General features: G+C 45.0%; 1 pseudogene; it reads right to left on the bottom strand.

Moving 5' to 3' along the window:
• Positions 1 to 526: 526 nt before the first annotated feature.
• On the bottom strand, positions 527 to 12,230 carry LOC127689516 (F-box/WD repeat-containing protein 15-like; annotated as a pseudogene).
• Between the last annotated feature and the right edge of the window lie 1,771 nt (positions 12,231 to 14,001).

Below are 14,001 nucleotides of genomic sequence, written 5' to 3'. Positions count from 1 at the left end.
TTTGAGACTATAATTATCCCTTCTCCCCTCCATTAACCCCTTTCCTTCCTCATTGTTCTCCTTTGAATCCTTGACTTTTTTTCCACCACAAACCACTTTTTAAATCAAGGGCATAGGGATTAGAGAGATGGCTCAGCAGTGAAGACCACTGGCTGCTGTTCCAGAGCACCTGGGTGCAATTGCTAGCACAGAGACAGCAGCTAACAACTGTCTGTAACTCTACTTCCAGGGGATGTGGTACCCTTCACACATACATACATACATACAGGCAAAACAGAAAAACACATAAAATCTTTCTTACAAAAAAAAAGAAAAAGAAAAAAACAAAAATGATTAAAATCCAGGTGGTAGCAGAGCACGCTTAGAGAGATAGAGCACTTGGGAGACAGAGTCAGCCAGAACTGAGTTTAAGGCCACTAAGGTTTACAGAGTGACTTCCAGGACAGTCAGGGCTATGTACTTATATGTACACAGAGAAACCCTGTCTTGAAAAACCTTAAAATGAGAAATTAAAATTCAATTGAGCTCATGGTTTAAAAGGATTAGCGTCAATAGGTTGGAGCAAAGTCATGGCGGCAGGAACCCTGGAGCGTGCACATCTCCATCTGCAAACAGGAAGCAAAGAGAAACCATGGGAATAACAAGACTTTTTAACCCTCAAAGCCTGTCCACAGTGACACAACCCCTCCAACAGAGACACACCTCCTGATCCTTCCAAAATAGTTCCACCAACCAGGGGACAAGCTTATGGGAGCCATTCTCGTTCAGATTACCACACATGCACACACATGCAAACCACACAGAAACATGCAAAGAAAGAAGCCCCACAGCTAAGACACCTGAGAGGCAAAAGCAAAGGAATCCTCCACCATATGGTGAGCTCAAGGCTAACCTGGGTTACAGGACACTGCCTCACAAAGAACTAAAACCAAGAGACTAGAGACAAGGCTTGGCACTTAAGACCAGAACTGCTTCTCCACATGACCCAGGTTCAATTCCTAGCACCCATAGGACAGTTCACAGCTGACAATCCAGTTCTAGGGATCCAACACCCTTTGCTGGCCTGTGAGGAAACCACATGCTTCTAGTACATACATACATATATGCATGCATACACACATATATGCATACATACATACATATATGCATATATGACAAGCTCCCTGCTGTCTAGGTAAGGGAAGTGTATGCCTGGAGTCCCAGCACTCAGGAGGCTGAGCCTGATCACAGGGAGTTCAAGGTAGCTTAGACTGTGTGACAAAACCCTTTGTCAAGTAGGTAAATAAGGCTATATGGCCAAAAAGAAGGGACTTTTCTGAGTTGGGGAATGAAAATATTACTAACTGCAAAAAGCAGGCAAAACAGAGACAATGTCTTCATAGAATTTTAAGAAATTTCATAATGGACTTTAGTGTTCCTATAAAATTGGAAAACGAATTATAAATAAAACCCAGGCCCTCAGAAAAGTAATGCTTTTGGACACCAACGGAAGGGACTGTGTCCACTGGAGAAGGTTGAGGGTGATGGTTGGCTCTGAGACAGAAAACAGAAATGATCTTCCAGAAGGTCCAAATGGAAGCACTGCCCATGCTTGGCGCTGGGCTTTCTGTCAGTTGAGGTCCTAGCATGTTATAGGGTTTCACAGATTAATTTGAGGAAGGTTTTATGAACAAGATAATTTTGAAGGAAGGTTTTAAAAACAAAACCTGTGCCAACCAGTTGGCTCAGTGAGTGAGGGAGCTTGAGGCGAGCCTGATGTCCGCGTGTTCAGGCTCTGGAACCCACACAGCAGAAAGAGATCTAATCCTGAAGTTGGCCTCTGAGCTCCACATGCATGTTCTTGTGTGAGTGTGAGCACTCTTGCATGCGCGCGCACACACACACACACACTTGAGTGTAGGGTGATCCCAGCTTCTATGTAGACTAGCATGGCCATGCAGTCCACTTCTGATCTGTCCTCACTAGCCCGGGCCTGACCCATGTTTTTCCTCAGTCACAGCAGCCCTGTCAGTAGACACCTTTCAGTGGCAATTAATCAAACCTTCCCCTTCGCTGTGTGGTCAGTATTCCACAAAGGAACAACACTAATGGGCATCAGGCAGTTGTAGCTGAGTAAGCAGAGATCTGAGACTGGAAAATGACTAAGAGAGAATCTGTACAAAAAGCTCCATGACTCAGGTCTAGGCAGGAGTTCTTGGCTGGAAACTCCCAAGTTCCAGCAACCAAAGCAACAAGTAACAAATGTGACTGAATCAAACTACAAAGTCTCTCTGCAGCACAGTAGAGGAAACAAACAAGACACCAAAACCAAACAAACAACAACAAAAAAAATCAAAAGACTGAATAGAAACCTCACAGAGGGAGGGAAAAAAATTGAAATAAGGTTTCATTGTATTGCCCAAATTAGCATTGAATTTGAATGTAGCCTAGGCTACCCTCAACTTGAGGTAATTCTTGTGCCTTAGTTTCCTGAATGCTGAAATTACAGCTGTGTGCCTCTATGATAAGAGGGGGGAATATCATTAAATCACATCATTAAATCACATTAAATCATGTAATATAAATTATATTGGTAAATTGTCAGTTGCTGTTGACCATTGTTAAAAAGGAACTCTAGATGAACACCTTTAGTCCCAGCACTCTGGAGGATCTCCAGGTGGAGTTCAAGGCAAGCTTGTGAACAAGACTGGCAAGGCTACACAGAAAAGCATGTAAGAGGGGGAACTAATTTTTTTTTCTTTTTCTTTCTTATTTTTACTTGGAGACAGGGTCATGGTGTCTTGGCAAATGTCAATCAACATTTGCTTCAGCAGCCTGGGTGCACACCCCACCGTGATCACTGAAAATAACTGAAATGAAGGCAAGTAAAACTCCAAGGAAAATTAGCCAAATGGAGATAATGACAGCTCACTGATGAAGCAACCAAGTGGGGGCTGCACTCAGGGGAACCATCCTGCCATTAAAGACAAGCTATGAGGACGCAGTCCCCCCACTTCTCCTGTGGGCCTGAGACTGTCGACATGACTGTGTGTGCTGAGATCCCAAGAAGTAGCAATTCTTTCTTTTCCCTCCCTCCCATCATTCCTAATACACAATTTCTCTCTATAGCCCTGGATGTGCTGGGACTCACTACATACACCAGGCTGGCCTAGATCTGAAAAGATAGCCACTTGACTCTGCTTCCTGTGTGCTGGAATTAAGGCCTATGCTATGCTTGGCCAGTTCCTAGTTTATTTGTTTGTGATGGTTTTGCAATGAACCAAATTGGCTGCCAAACTTGCTAAACAGCAGAAGGTGACCTTGAACTTCTGGGTCCTCCTGCCTCTGCTTCTTAAATATTACACATACACAGCACAGTGTCTGTTCTGTGTGATGCTGGAGATCATATCTTTTCATAGACAGTTCATTTCTCTTTTAAAATGCACTTTTACTTAGAAGTTTTTAATAGTTAACTTTTTAAAGTTAACCTTTACTTCAAATGCATTGATGTGAAGGAGTCGGTCAGACCCCTGGGAACTAGAGTCACAGACAGATGTGAGTCATCACGTGGATGCTGGGGATTGAACCCAAGTCCTCTGGAAGAGCAGCCAGTGCTCCTAACTGCTGGGCCATCTCTCCAGCCCAGAAATGTCTGAAAATTAATGTGCAGTTGAAGTCAAGAAGCAGAGCTCACCTTTGTGGTGGCAGAGATCTGTTATGCAGCCGATAACACCTCCTGAATGGCAGGATTCTCTCCTCCCATGCATACACATCCAAAGAGCCATCATCAAAGGCAATGATGACATGAATGGGGTCCTTTAAAAAACACCCAACTGTGAGCAGGCTGGAGTCAATGTCAGATCAAAAGACAGGGAGAGGACCTAGGAGATGGCTCATCAGGTAGAGGCACCTGCTGAGCGAGCCTGGTGCTCTGAGCCCATGTGAAGGTGGAAAGAGAGACTAATGCCAGGAAGTCGGCCTCTGGCCTCTGCAAGTGCTCTCCCAAGTACAAGTGCACATGCGCACACACCAACTCTATTAAGTTTAAAAAATATATAAATCTATTTAAAAAAAAGAAACCACTGCAGGGCAAACATTCTAAATGTATCACCCCCAGGCTCAAGACCTCTTCTGAGTTGTACTGAAATGTCTGCAGACGGAGACCATTCATGCTGAAGAGCAGCAGAGAGGACACAGTTGAACAAACAATCACATCCTGATCACTGACTCCCATCCATTCTGGGCTCTCCATGTAATCTGACAATGAGAATCTTGCAATCAAATGTCCTGTTCCAAACAAACACAAAACACAGAGGCAATTAGGCATAAAAAAAATTTTGAGGACAGTACACACAGGAGCAGGAAATTCTGATGTCCTCAGTAAGCTGCTCATGTAAAACACCTGCAGAGAGGATTGCCCAGTGGAATCAAGAGTAACTCTCTCTAGCCTGGCACATGTGCACGCCTGACAAGGAGCTTTCTAAAGAAACCCAGGGGTGGCTGCATCTGTTCCTCACCCAGGACAGGGCAGAGCAGTCATTTCTCCAGCTCAGGGTCAGAATAACTCACAGTCTTCCTGCCCCTCACATCATATTCAGGGATAAAAGGCAGTCCCTGACCCAGGTCTAAGGACACCACAGTCATCCTACCACAGTGGACACATCAGGGAGACCTTGGTTAAGTACTTTTTCCCTTTGTAGAGGACTAGTCCAGGGCTGTTCTGGACATTTTTTCTAAATGAGGCATTGAGACTGTCATACTGTAACCCAGGCTGCTTTGAAAGTATATTGATGTATAAAACTAAATAAATATGCTTGAGCCCTGAGGAGTACTTGGCCTCTGAGTGGACCATCTCTCTCATGGTACCTAAGAACCAAGCACCAGAGAACTGGCAGTGAAGAGACAAGGCAGTATATACAGCACTGGGTATAGTAGCACTTCTCTGAAATATGTCACCTCTGGTAGTCATGTCTGCCAGTGATAGAAAATTGCTTTGAGTCAGGACCAGCAAACATTCCTGGGAACTGTTATTTCACCTGCCTTCATCCTTTGGCTGAGCCACAATTCAAGGACAGTTCACTAATAACTAATAGTCATTTGCCATTGTGACTGGTCACATGACTGCTTCCAAGACTTCTTTCCTGACTATAGAAATGGCTTTCTTTTTGATAGGGCTTAGGAGAGGAGGAGTGGTCTGCCTGGACCTTCCCACTATCTCCCACCTTCACCCTTGAGTTGCTAGACCTACCTTTGGCCAGATGTGGCTGTTTCTTACTCCTAAAGACCCATTTCTTCTGAGGAGAGCAGTAGGGTTCATTAATACTGTGAGGGAATACATTGACTCTGGAAATGAGGTGTAAGTCGGGAATCCTAAAGACATAGAGGTTACCCGAGGTATCTCCTGCCTGAAATCAGAGCACCGGCACCTGGTCAGTGGGAAAAGGTTAAGCATGGAGGAAGCAGTGTTACCTGCTCTGAGATACACCACTGTGTCTTCAAGTCCAGTGACGAGATCCAAAGCTCTGACCAGCCTGCCTCACAGAGGGTCTGGGCTGATCCCATGGAATAAGACTCTCTAGACCTGGTGAGGGGATAACTAGGTGGGTAACTGTGAAGAGAGAGAAGAGAGAGACAGAGAGACTGAGAGAAACAGAGAGAGAGAAACAGAGAGAGAGAGAAAATGCTCATAATACATAGACACACATGCAGACAAAATATTCATATATGTGTAAAGGATTTCCAAACCCTAAAACATTCTTCTGCAGGACTCACTGGGATATGATCATTATTCTTTTCTCTCAATAACTGATAAAATTCACATTTTTCCTCTCTTGTCCCTACCCAATTTCATGGACTTATCAATAATAAACATCTAAAGAGAAGAATTTATAAATTCACTTAGAAAAATTGGGTTTGTGTGTTCATGTAAGTGTTATATTTATGTATGTGTATGTAGATTACATACATGGAAATCAGGGAAGGATGCCAGGTATCATGTTAAAACTCTCTTCTCCTGATTTCCTGAGAGAGTCTCCTATCGAGCCTGGAGCTAGGCTGGCTTGGCCAGCAGCCGTCTAGTCCCAGTGACCCTTGTGTTTCCATCCCCAACAGCACTGGGGTTACAGGCACATTTAGCCACATTCCATTATATATGTGAGTGTCAGGAGTTTGAATGGTCTTCATGCTTACACAGCAAAGACTGCTACCCACAGAGCCATCTCTCCTCAGATTCCAGGAAAGAATTTTAAAATGATAATTTAAAGAGAATGGCTAAAGGAAATGTACATGAATTAGGTCAAAGGCTAAGGGATGGCCATGTTTATAGTTTACTGTGATTGACTCTCAGGGGTTGCAGAGACTCCAAGAAAGCAACTTGAGATTTCACATTAATGAAACCTCAAATTGGCAAGTGTTTTTTTCTGTGTGACTACTCCAGATTCGAGGGTCACTTTCCAAGACAATCGGGCCATCCTGGGTATCAACAGCTTTCAGTGATTGACAAGGAGAGAACAGGTTGTTAGTTGCCAGAGTTTCCTTGTTCTGACAATCCCACAGTTTGATAGTTGATCTTATATCTTCAGTGACCGCAATGTACATCTCAGGGAGGATAGTCAACAGGTGGATATAGGCAGGCTGTCCTGGGATTACCCAGGTCATAACACCCTGGGGAACAAGAACAATGTCATATCTGAGCACCTCTAATGCGACTGCTTTCACCCACCAGCTTGATTTGGAAGCCTCATCCAGACTGGAACACCTTCTTCCCTACAAGGAAAGATAATGAAAGATCTAAGCATCCTTCACTGGACATGGTAGCACATGCCTCAAATCAGAGGCAGGAAGGTCACTAGCAGATTGAGGCCATTCTGGTCTACAACATCAAGTTGCAGGCCAGTTGGAACTATTATTACAAGACTATCTCAAAAAAGAAAAAGAAACACAGGACTGGAGAGATGACTCAGCAGTTAAGACCACCAGCTGTTCTTAATCTAATGACCTGGGTTCAACTCCAAGCACACATAGGGTCACTCACAGTTGTCTGTAATTCCAATTCCAGGGGATCTGACACTTTCACATGGTCATACATGCATGGTGAATACCTATGGACATAAAAATAAATTGGTAATAGTGTTCCCACCATCCCTCTCCTAGGGCATCATATGGATCCCTAGCACTCACAAAACCATAGGGAACAGAGATTGTCTACTACACAGGTGTGCTGGTGCCAGGTGATGCAATGCCACCACACAACACCCCCAAGTCAGTGGGAAGCTGCTCAAGATCGAAATGACCCTATCCCTGCTTTACCACTTCATTATAATATCCCCTTTCTAAAACTAAACCAAAATGGAGGAGTGCCAGCATTCCTTCTAGGCTCCAGCCTGGGCAACAGCAGGTGAGCCTGGCGTGCTATGAAGGGGACTGTTTGGCCCCTCCTCGCTCTCTCTGACCCTTCTGTCTGACTCTTTTCTCTCCCTAACCCCTTTATCCCTCTTTCCCTTCCCTCTCCCTCTCCACATTTTCTGACAGGCCTCGCCTCTCCTCTTTTCTCCCTTTCTCTCTCTCTCTCCATCTTTCTGTCGCTACTCCCTTCGCCATTGCCCTTACCAGGCCCTAAATAAACTCTATTCTACACTATGCCCATCGTATGTCTGGTACCTCAGAGCCAGAGATGCCTCTGCCCTGGACTCTTCTAGATGCCTCTGGCCATTCTCTCATAGCCACAATGAAAATCCTTAATCGTATCATGAGCAATAATGACAGTGGTTTTTTACGGTACCCCTTCAAATAGAATAAAAAAGAAATCAAACCATTTCCAGCAAAATCAGGGACAAGACAAGTATATCCATACTTTCTACTCTCATGCAATATGGTATTGATTATTTTAGCTAGAACAATAAAACAGGAGAATCAAACAAAAGAAATGCCAATAGGAAAGAGAAGTCAGAATTCCTTCATTTGCAGACACTATGAGCCTGTACTTAGAGACCCCAAATCTGCTCTGGAAACCTCTTAGAACTGATAAACTTCCAGCAAATTGACAGGCTACAAAGTTTATATGGAAAAAATCAGTGCCCTTCCTATATGGGAATAAACAAAGAGTAGAAGAATCAGGGAAGCTGTCCCATTCACAGCAGCCTCGAACACCACCCTGAAGGGAGCTGGTGGACATGGTACAGGCTTATGATCCCAGCAGGCAGAGGTTGGCAGATCTCAGACTTCAAGTCCAGCCTGGTCTACAGAGCAAGTTTCCTCCAAGGCTCTTACACAGAAAATCCGTGTTTCAAATAAAAATAACAACAACAACAACAAACAAACAAACAAATCCTGGAGTAAGGGGCAGGAGTGATGGTTCATAAGTTCAGAGCAATTAGTGCTCTTGCAGAGGACCCTAGTTGGGTTCACAAAGCCTACACAACACCTCACAGCCTCTGGCCTCTGCCAGCCGGCATTACCACAGGCACACACACATATAAAATAAAAAATATATCTTAAAAAACATACCTAAGAGTAAACCTGACTTTATATGAGAACAATCTCTATGATGGAAACTTTGAAACATTGACAGGCCTGGAGAGATGGCATAGCAGAGGACCTGAGTTCAGGGCCCACAGCCCCAGGACCCACATCTTACAATCATATGCAACTCTAGTTTTTAAGGGACCTGACACCATCTTGTGGCATCTACAGGCAGCAGACACACATGTATAACACATACATACATGCACAGAAAACACTCACACATCTAAAATAATGAAATCTTAAAAAAAAAAATAAAAAAATAACAGAGAGAGGAGGGAAAACTCAGGTGTGATGGTGCAAACCTTCAACCTAAGTACATGGGAAGCCAAGGTAGGTAGATCTACATGGGGACTTCCAGGACAGGTCTGTACAGGGAGATCCTGTCTCATCATCACCAACAAAAAAGATGAAATAAAAATTCACATTCATTGGGGGGAGGGGGAGAGCCAGGTAGTGGTGGTACAGGCCTGTAATCCCAGCAGTTGGGAGGCAGAGGCAGGCAGGCAAACTTCTGAATTCCAGGCCAGCCTGGTCTACAGAGTGAGTTCCAAGACAGCCAGGGCTATACAAAGAAACCCTGTCTCAAAAAAAAAAAAAAAAAAAAAAGAATTCACATCCAGGTAACTTTTGCTACTCATTGGCCAGACTCACCTCATGAATGTCCCGAGTCAAAATCTTGGTCATGGAAGTCACAATACAGACAGCTGACTTGCCTTGTCCTTTTCTTGTTAAGCCACGCCCTGAGATATAACATGGATGTGCTGGAACTGCTGCAAGGAAACCACAACAATATTTGAACACTAGAGAGTTGGGGTGTGACTCAGACTCAAGGAACTATGTTTCCTTTCCCTCGGCCATGTTGAAGGCTTGGATAAAAGCTATGGAAAGGATGAAGTGAGAGGCAGCCAAGCAAGCTGCAGGCTGGTCATTTGTTCAGAGACATTTCCTCTTTAATCTATTTCTATAGATTCAAAATGGGGGCTGGGGGCTGGGGCTGTAACTCAGGGGGCAGGGTGCTTGGTTCTGTTCCTAGAGGCCTATGGACTGTGACCCGGTACTCATGTGGAGGCAGAAGGATCCGAAATTCAAGGTATTGGTGTTTGTTACATGAAAGTTTGAGGTCAGCCTGTGGTACCTGAGATCCTGTCTTAAGAAATAAGGGGAGAGAGAGAGAGAGAGAGAGAGAGAGAGAGAGAGAGAGAGAGAGAGAGAGAGAGAGAGAGAGATAACTGGGCAGTGGTGGTGCACACTTTGATCCCAAGCACTTGGGAGGCAGAGGCATGTGGATATCTGAGTTGGAGGCCAGCCTGGTCTACAGAGTGAATTCCAGGACAGCTGGGGCTACACAGAGGAATCCTGTCTCAGAAAAAAAAAATCAAGAGAGAGAGAAAGAAACAAGGAAGAAAAAAGAAAAAAAGAAAGAAAAGTCAGGTGTAAAGATGTACCAGTCCCAGAGAAGAAAAGCAATAGATCATGAGTTTGAGGCCAGCCTAGTCTACAGATCAAGTTCCAGGCTATCTATGGCTATATAGTGAGGCCTTATCTCAAAACAAACAGAAAAGATAACATATTCCACTGTACTGGCTGGTTTTGTGTGTCAACTTGACAGGCTGGAGTTATCACAGAGAAAGGTGCTTCCATTGGGGAAGTGCCTCCATGAGATACAACTGTGGGGCATTTTCTCAATTAGTGATCAAGGGGGAGGGACCCTTGTGGGTGGTGCCATCCCTGGGCTGGTGCTCTTGGGTTCTATAAGAGAGCAGGCTGAGGAAGCCTGAGGAAGCAAGCCAGTAAGAAACATCCCTCCTTTCATGGCCTCTGCATCAGCTCCTTCTTCCTGACCCGCCTGAGTTCCAGTCCTGACCTCCTTTGGTGACGAACAGCCAATGGTGGTGGTGAAGTGTAAACTGAATAAACCTTTTCCTCCCCTACTTGCTTCTTGGTCATGATGTTTGTGCAGGAATAGAAAGCCTGACTAAGACATCCACAAAGTTGTCTTCACATACACACACACACACACACACACACACACACACACAATGTGCCAATTAAATCACCTACACACTAAAAGTAATAAATGTAAAAAACTTTAAAAGTATCTCTCCATCAGAAACCTGTTCTGAGGAAGTTTTTGAAAAAGATAAATACTAAAGCCTATGTATTAATCTCCCCATTAAATTCTCTCTGCACACTAGGAAGGGTTCGAACCTTCAGGAAAAGGGAGGGATAGGGCAGGTTTTACAATGTGGAGCAATCACTCAGCAGATCACAGACTGGTTCCATGGCTAGGCTAGCACAGCAGCCCCATCCTGTTAAGCTACAATTCCCTGCCTGTTATTAAACGAGAATGTAGGACTGCACAGAATGGGAAAAAAACAAGTGGGCATCTCTTCTAGGGTACCGAAGACCATAACATACTCTGCAGGAATTTGCTTGTAGGTAAAATCTTCTGGCTTTGCCAGGGATTGGTGTGTTCTTGCCATGTTCGGTAAACATAGAACTGCTTCCATGTCGCCGTGCCCAGGAGCCGTAGGTTGACCTTGTCATAGAAGAGCCATCTCTTCTGACAGAACTTCCTGCAATGCACAGTTGCACTCGCATCAGGCTGACCTCAGTCACCTCACATTAGAGCGATTACATTCTTAGAGTGCTCACCTTAGAGCATGATTACAGTGCTCAAATCATTTATTCTCTAACCATCCTCCCGCAGCAGAGGTCCAGGTCCAGAATCAGAAGGCCTCTTCTTCCCTTCCTGCCCCATCTTGTCCCCTCTTCCCATCCCACCCTGCCCCTCTCCTTACCTCCACAGGACATCACTGCTTGCAACTGCATTCCAGCTCTATGGGAGAGAAAAGAATCCTTAAAGCAACAACCGCCTCCCTCTCCTGCTCTCAATTTGTTCTGTGCTGGGCCTACACAGGTTAATCAAACACAGTCCTAGCTCTCCAGGCCCAGCCAGCCTGGAGAGACCTACCCCAGCAAACACAAGTCACCTTCTGAGGGCTCAGAGGAAGGAGGGCCAGCCTCTGAAGGTCTGACATGGAGTCTCAAGGATGTCAAGCGTCAGCAGCGCATCTCCACAGGGCAGCTGGCTCTTTTCCTTTAGCAAAATTTTGTTATCACTGTTACTGTTCTGAGATAGGGTGTCAAGTAGCCTAGGCTGGGTTTAAGTTTATGTGATTGAGTCTGACCCACACTCCTGATCATCTTGCTTCCACCTCCCAAGTGCTTCAATTGCAGGTGTGAGCCACCACTCCTGCCTCACTGAACCGGATTTGAGGTCTTCAGAATGGATAATGCTAACCTGTGAGCCCTAGATATGTCCGTTTGTTATTCTGTAGGCTGGCACTTCTGTTGATCAAGAGAAGCAGCTGAGTCCCCCAAACACTAATGTGTCAGAGCTGAGTAGACAGGTCTGAATAAGGTAAGTTTAAGGAGGGATGGAAGGAAGGAAGGAAGGAAGGAAGGAAGGAAGGAAGGAAGGAAGGAAGGAAGGAAGGAAGGAAGGAAGGAAAGAAGGAAACCAGGCTGTGTGAGGGTGATGCTGGGGTAGCTGAGACTCCATGTTGAGAAGGAAAGGTCAAAGCGGCCTTATGTGGGATGCACCCCATGGAGGACTTCAGCCATGGAGCTTTTACCTTGTTCACTTGGGCAACCTGTAGCAAAGTGAAGGCCTCCAGATAGGAGAGGATTTCCACCATTTGCTCAAGGGGCAAATGGATCTCCATCTTCTGTGGCCTACGTCCACACTGACTCTTCTTTCTCCTCCCCAGCTTGCTCACATTTTAAAGGCTTGGCCAAAGGGTCAGCAGGATGGCCACCCACAGCTCATCAGGCTTTGAAGGGAGCAAGCTGCAGGTGTGTAGACTCTCAGCCTACCTCTGCCCCCACTCACTGGAGACAGATACACTCAGCTGAGAGCGCTCACACCTAAATTCGCTCCACAGTGTCTTTCTTTTTGTTTGCTAGTCAGTTTGATCATTTTTTTATTGGATATATTCTTCATTTACATTTCAAATGTTGTCTGCTTTCCTGGTCACCTTCCCCCCCCCTTGCAAAGTCTCATGACCCATCTCCCCTCCCCCTGTTCCCCAATCAACCCTCTCCTGCTTCCCTGTCCCAGCATTCCCTCACACTGCAGCTTGGAGCCTTTTCAGGACCAAGGGCCTCTCTTCCCTTTGATGTCCAACAAGACTATCCTCAACTGTCTATGTGTCTGGAGCCATGGGTAACTCCATGTGCACTCTCTGGTTGATGGTTTTGTCCCTGGGAGCTCTGGGAGTACTGGGTGGCTCATATTGTTGTTCCTCCTATGGTGCTTCAAACCCCTTCAGCTCCCTGGATTCTTTCTCTAGCTCCCCCATTGGGGACCCTGCGCTCAGTTCAATGGCTGGCACAATTCACATATCAAATGATGCTCAAGAAGAAGGAAGAACAATGTACGAATACTCTGATCCATCTTAGAAAGGGGAACAAAATTCCCACAGAAGGAGAAACAAAGTGTGGAGCAGAGTCTGAGGGAAGGACCATCCAGAGAGACTACCCCACCTAGGGATCCATCCCATATACAGTTACAAAACCCAGACACTATGATTGATGCCCACAAGTACTTGCTGACTAGAGACAGATATAGCTGTCACCTGGGAGGCTCTGCTAGTGCATGACAAATACAGAGGGGGACACTCTCAGCAATAGTGTCTTTCGTTGTGTAGATGAGCTCAACAACCCCTTCCTGGCACTGTGGAGACCAAAAGTACATGATCTGAGGCAGCCTCAAATGACGATGTACTTGTCAGAATTTTCTAGAAAATCCAGAGTAACACACTAATTGCTTATGTGAAGCCCATTAAGTTGCTCCAAATTACTTGTGTAGGGAATCTGGTTTCCATGTTTATGTCTACCTTGAGAACTGAATTAGATCAACAGGACATACCTCTCCATACCCTCACAGCCTCTGAGAGTATGTGGTTGTGTACTTCACTTTCTAGTAGAAAGGCCTGGTCAGAGAAGACACCTGATGGTTACTGCTGGTCTGTGTGCACACACATGCATGTGGACTTGTGCAGATAAGCACTTTTACACGTACTGCACATGAATTCCGTGTCAAACTAGGCTAAAGAATGAGACTTTGTTTTTAAAAAGAGTAAAAGAGTCATGTTGCTGATTATATTACTAACTAGAAATCGGATTCTATTTTTATTCCCAAAATACCTTCTCCTGTGAATCCACAGGGTCTGCACCCATGGTAACTGTGCTGCTTTGTCCTTTAAGACAATAACTCAAGGAACCCAGCACTATGTAGAGTGCACACAGACATACACCATGGATGTGTGCATGTATACATACATAGACACACACATACAAAATGGATGTATGTCTATATACACATAAAGACACACTTTTTAAACTATGCTCTCTGTTTCAGATTGAAAATATTTTGAGGACTGCAGACCCCACCATTGGCTTTGCTACCATTGGAGTTACAGGTTAGAATGTGAA

This window comes from Apodemus sylvaticus, chromosome 7 (assembly GCF_947179515.1).
Source record: "Apodemus sylvaticus chromosome 7, mApoSyl1.1, whole genome shotgun sequence".
Taxonomy (NCBI): Eukaryota; Metazoa; Chordata; class Mammalia; order Rodentia; family Muridae; genus Apodemus; species Apodemus sylvaticus.
The sequence above is the reverse complement of the archived record's forward strand: the minus strand, read 5'-3'. Positions and strand labels throughout refer to the sequence as shown.